The following is a 6,000-nucleotide window of genomic DNA, read 5'->3' as shown; positions in this document are numbered from 1 at the left end:
CTTAACCCGGGATACGGTGAGCATAGCACCAACAGCTGCTAAAACAATCATGAAGAATGGAATGTCAAGTACAACGACTGGTCCGGGGGACTCAACAGCTAACAGCAATGCAGGTCCGGATGCTATGACATGGGCAAACACTTGGGAGATGATGAACAGGACTCTAGAGGCCTTCGCCACGAGGAACACTAACTCGAGCGGTAGGAGAGATGGGAAATCAAGAAAAACATTCAAGAAGCCAAAAGAATTCAAAGACGACTCAGATGGATGCATTGACACGTGGGTGGAAGTGATGAGATTACATCTAGAGCAAGACAACTTGAACGATGAAAGACAAGCATGCACAGTCATACTCAGCAATTTAGAAGGCACAGCATTAAAATGCGTGGTTGCGAAGAAAGAAGAAGAACGCGATACCGCGGACAAGATCTTCGAGATATTGCTGAATCGATTCGGGTCAGGCATGAAGGGTCACCAAGCGATGATGCGATTTGAAAAGAGAAGGCAGAGGGACGACGAGTCAATAGATCGGTTCCTAGATGATCTCGAGAGCTTGAGAAGAAGGAGTGACCCAGAGGAGTCGACAAACAGAAAAAACTTTAGCATTGCCTCGAAGTTCATTGATGGGGTAAAAAGTGACGACTTAAGGACAATGTTAGCAACACACTACACATTGTCGAAAGACAGCGCACCAACCCCAGAAGAAATGAGACAGAAATCAAGGGAATACATGCTGATGAAACCCAAGAAATACTCGTATTCAGAAAACAGGAACACGCAAGGGGGAAGTCAACCGCAGAGGTCGTCATGGTACAAACCTAGAGATGACATGGACAAGCGCAGATCATGCGCGAACTGCGGGTCGGCGAATCACCACGTGGCTGACTGCACAACATACAAACAAGGCATGAAGAGTCTAGGATATGCACCAGATGAGGAGGACATGAGCCAGATGGAGGAACACGAGTACTATAGTGGCTTAATCATCAAGATAGGCGCAAGATGCTTCTTCTGTAACCAGGAGGGGCACTTCCGAATGGATTGTCCCTTGTTCTGGGAAGCGGTCAAGGACCAGAGTCACCCTAAACATAAGTTGGCATTAGCGGCGGTGCAGAATCAGCGGAACAGGCAAAACGAATTTGAATCGAGGAACTTAGGAGCACCAAGCACGGAATTGCCGACGAAGACAGTGAAAGCTGTATCACATGTTAATGATGCCATAGAATCCGCGGCAGGGAACTCTCTAGAGATAAATTATGAGAAAGCGGCGACGGAAGCAATTGCCAAAGTGAAACAGGATCTGGCTGCGAAAGAAATAGAGCAACGACTAAAGCTGGAGATAGAAAGACAGAATTTTAACGAAGCATTAACCGGATCGAAACAAATACCAGAGGCTGTAGACCGGGAATTGCAATACTGTGAAAATGGTGACAGGTAAACCTTTTGGCATATCGAAAATCGGGGCAAGGATAATGTCGATAATCACAGTGGGCGGCCACGAGGTAACCAGAAACTTGAGCGAGCCGAGCGACCAGACGATAATGCACATTGACGTGTATGCAGACTATTTGAGTGGTATAAGCCCACAAACGACTTCTAGAGCACTGAGAGCACTACTCATGAGAGGGGGCAGCAAGTCGGTACGTGTTGATAGCAGATATACTGAAGCTTACGGTCCACACGAGGTGATGCTAAATATAGATGGGATTAACATCTATACCAAGACGATGATAACATGTGACGAAGACCTAATTGGACAAATCTACATAGGGAAAGAAGAATTGAAAGTGAGATCGATTGGACACTGCGCCATGCTTGAGGAAGATGCAATGCACATCGGGACGGAGGCGGATGTGACAGGGCACGTGCTGGATATAAGTGGCAAAAAGACTCAGTTGCGTGGGTTGCTTGACACGGGAGCAGTCTTGAGCGTTATACCAATCGAAACTTGGGAGAAGATGGGCTTTGACAAAGGTGACTTGATAGACTCGAGAATACGGCTGTCAGCTGCAAACAAAGGGGCCCTACGGGTGCTGGGCAGGACGCCGATAATAGCCCTCAATTTGGGGGAACGTAACCTGTGGATGAGCTTTATCGTGGTAGAAAACCTAGATGAATCTGACCAATTCATTTTGGGCAGAGACTTCATCAGGAATTTCGACGTAACGATTGATTTAAATAACGCAATGTTCAGGATACGGAACCCGGATAGGAGGTACGCAATCAAACCGGTAAATTTAATAATGGCAAATGAAAACAAAGCACCGGTATTCTTGAGTAGGAGGGTGAGGCTAAAAGCTAATGAAGCGGCAATCGTAAGTTTGAGGATGAAAAAATACAATGAACTAAGTGACAACAAGCAAGTGTGCATAGTTCCGAATCCTAATAGTCAAAGTGCTGCTGTTTTAGGAAGATCATTTTCGATAACGAAGAGCGGCCTCTGCGTCAGTGTCTTGTTGAATACCCTTGATATACCGATCACGATACAAAGAGGGAGGAAACTGGGATATGCTTTACCGGTTAAAACTCGATATGAAACAATTGAGAATTCAAAACAAAATGAAGTTGTTGATTGCCCCAATCACAGGGACAAAATTTGTATCTTGAGACGATTGCAGAAAATAAAAGATTCTTCAGGTCTTATTAAATCACTTAAGTCAGAAACGGATGATGGTCTTTCGAGCTGTTCGAACTTTCCAGAGCGACCCACACTAGATGAAATGCAAAATGAAAAACCGGTCCTGCCGGAGATTGAACATTTGAGGGGCAAACTGAAAGATGAACAGCTCGAAGCCATCAAGGACGTTTTTTCGAGGCATAAGGCGGATATCGGGTGTTGTAATTTCGTTGAGCATGAAATAGAACTTGAGGAAAACGCGGTACCACACAGGGAGGGGGCGAGGCGCATGACCCCACACAAATCGGACGCGTGTAGAAAAGAGATCGAGACGTTACTAGAGTATGACATGATAGAACCATCCAAGTCACCGTGGGCGTGTGGAGTAGTGATGGCCAAAAAGAAAGGCGACCAGTTGAGGTTTTGTTGTGACTTTCGATACCTGAACTCCGTCACGGTGAAGGATGCCTATCCCATACCTAGGATTGATGAGAGCCTCTCGAAGTTAGGTGATGCAAAATTTTTTACGACTCTTGATTTAGGCTCGGCCTTTTGGCAAGTACCACTAAGGAAGCAGGACAGGGACAAGACAGGGTTTGCCTGCGAGTTGGGTCTGTTTCAATGGAAACGGATGCCGTTTGGACTTTGCAATGCCACAGCCACGTTTCAGCGGTTGATGGCACACGCGCTGATAGGCGTAACGAAGAAGTATGGCAATCTGGTAATGTGCTACGTGGATGACGTGGTAATAGCGACGCCAACACTGGAAGACCACATTGAGAGACTAGACGAAGTGTTTGCATGCATGAAGAGGTCGGGGCTAAAGTGTAAACCATCAAAGTGCGAGATACTCAAGGACTCAATAAAATACTTGGGCTGGATGGTAGACAAGCACGGCATCAGACCTGATACGGACGCCGTGGAAGCAGTCCTGACCTGGAAATCACCGAAGACAGAGCACCAGTTGATGAGCTTCCTGGGTTTCGCTAACTATTATAGAGAGTTCATCAAAGGCTATGCAGACAAGGTATACCCGATGCAACAATTAATGAGACACAAGGGCAAGAAGTTCACGTGGAACAACGCAGCAGAAGAGTCATTCCAGAGGATAAAGAAAGAGCTATGTGAGGCACCAGTACTGGGTATGCCGACTGAGAAAGGGATGTACGTGCTAGACACGGATGCGTCGGTAGTCGCGATTTCTGGGATTCTCCACCAAGAACAAGAATGGAATGGGAAGACAGTCTTGAGACCAATAGCGTACGGGAGCAAAGTCCTGAGTGACACGGAAATGAAGTACGGAGCACCGAAAGCTGAGATGTTCGCGGTGGTTACCTTTGTCGAGAAATACAGGGCGTACCTGGGCAGTGAGCCATTCAAGTTGCGAGTCGACAACAGAGCACTGAGCTGGCTGAAAACGTACTCAATGGACCAAAGTTACATTGGGAGGTGGATAGTTCGCCTGGACGGATACAACATGATAATTGAGCATAGAACGCGAGATAAACATCAGAATGCCGACAGCTTGAGTAAGAAGACGGAGTTCTATGAGATACAAGAGCAAAGAGAAGCAGACAGACCTGAAATCAAAGATGGCTTCTCATTCATGAACAAGGAAACGTACGACAGTCTTCCACTTACGAGATGGCTGGACAAGTCAGGCAAACCGATAGAAGATCATCCTGAATTGCCTAAAGAGCCTCCAGAGAAGACCATCTTGAGGAAGAGCAAGAGGATTCCGATTGATATTATACTCAAGTCGAAGATCGTGAAGGAGACGCTCAAGGCAAAAGGCTATGATCTTAGCCAGGTGGAAGCAGGAACTGCACAGATAGATGATGACTTAATGAGGTTGCTCGAGAAACTATCAGATGATAAGCCAGTGATCCAGGAGAAGGGTTAAGAGAAACCGGAGTTCACTATACTTCGGAGAAAAGAGACAGTGAACGATACTGACTCATCAAGAGGAAGCGTCACTGACAGCAAAGATGTCGTGCGGTCACTAGTTGACAAAATCCCCGAAGACATTCTGGAGCAGACCAAGGTTAGGAAAAAGAAAGTGACGTTCAAGGAAGATACTGAACACCTGGGACTAGGTCAAGAGTCCGGGGAGTGTTCCAGGTTCACGGAAGAAGGAACCGGAGAAGGAAAATTGTCCGGGGAGCGTGAAGGATGGGATGAAGACTCGGATGAGAGCAGCGAAAACCAGGACAGTCTGTACATGATACTGGCGGAAGAGAAGACAAGGCACCACGACAGGGAGTTACAGACGGATCCATCTTCAGGAACATACAACATGGACATACAGGAGATGCGAGGTGGTGAGGAACTTGAGAAAATTGCGGTCGCAAGGAAACCATTCAGGGAACTATCATGCAACTCAAACATCAAAACGAATCTGGTGCCAGAAGATGATATGAAAATCGTGAAAAGGATGATATGCGTGAAACTGAGTGATGACATCCACAACCCTGGTGAGATGAATGGACAGATCATGGCGCTAAAGGAGCATGTCAAGGCAAGATATAGGCTGTCAGACCTAATAAGAGCCCAGAAGAATGACAAAATGACAAGTAACCTCTCCAAATGGATCCAGTCGGGGGTCAAGGAGAAGGGGGAACTTGAGGAAGACAGCTACAAGATCTTGAGCCAGTTCTACAAAGAAAAGAAAGACTTACTTTATCACACAGCTGATGGAGTGGTAGCGTGCAAGAGGAGAGATGAGGAAAAGATATTACACAAACACAACCTCATCATACTACCACAATTGTACCAGACAGAGGTGCTTTTCAGATCACACGACCAGATGGGTCACCAGGGGATAGACAAAGTACAACAAAGGATACTTCACAGATTTGATTGGCCAGGAATGAGAAAAGCTTGCGAGAGATGGGTGAATGCCTGCCTGGCATGTCTCCAGGTAAAAGACCCAAGGAAGATGAAGTTTCCCCTCAAGTCCGTTGAGAGCTCGGAGTTCAATGAAGTGGTGCAGATAGACCATCGAAAAATCTGCATGACAGAGTCGGGATACAACCAGATACTGGTTATAATAGATCACTTCACAAAGTTGGCGGAAGCGGTTCCGTGCCAGACAGCCTCGGCCGAAGAGACATGTGATCATCTGATAACGCATTGGATATCGCGGTATGGTTGTCCAATGACTTTCCAGTCGGACAACGGCAAAGCTTTTGTGGGGGACTTGACAAAAGAATTGATGAAGAGATCGCACATTGCTCAAGCACACTCGATGACCTATCACCCGCAGACCAATGGTTTGGTAGAGAGACAAAACAGGACACTGGTCAACATGTTAAGGGTGTACTGCTCAAGATACATGACGGACTGGGACAAATACCTGCCACAGGTAGTAGGAGCCTACAACA

General features: G+C 46.5%; 1 protein-coding gene across 1 annotated transcript in view; it reads left to right on the top strand.

The window, feature by feature from the left end:
- The first annotated feature begins 2,639 nt into the window (after positions 1-2,639).
- The window catches only part of LOC134855595 (ATPase family AAA domain-containing protein 3-like), a 54,282-nt gene continuing 50,921 nt past the window's right edge, over positions 2,640-6,000 (top strand). The window contains exon 1 of the mRNA XM_063872131.1: positions 2,640-2,649. The gene's annotated coding sequence lies outside the window, so the exon portion shown is untranslated. The remainder of the gene's footprint in view (positions 2,650-6,000) is intronic.

Source organism: Symsagittifera roscoffensis, chromosome 10, assembly GCF_963678635.1.
Source record: "Symsagittifera roscoffensis chromosome 10, txSymRosc1.1, whole genome shotgun sequence".
NCBI lineage: Eukaryota > Metazoa > Xenacoelomorpha > Acoela > Convolutidae > Symsagittifera > Symsagittifera roscoffensis.
The sequence above is the reverse complement of the archived record's forward strand: the minus strand, read 5'-3'. Positions and strand labels throughout refer to the sequence as shown.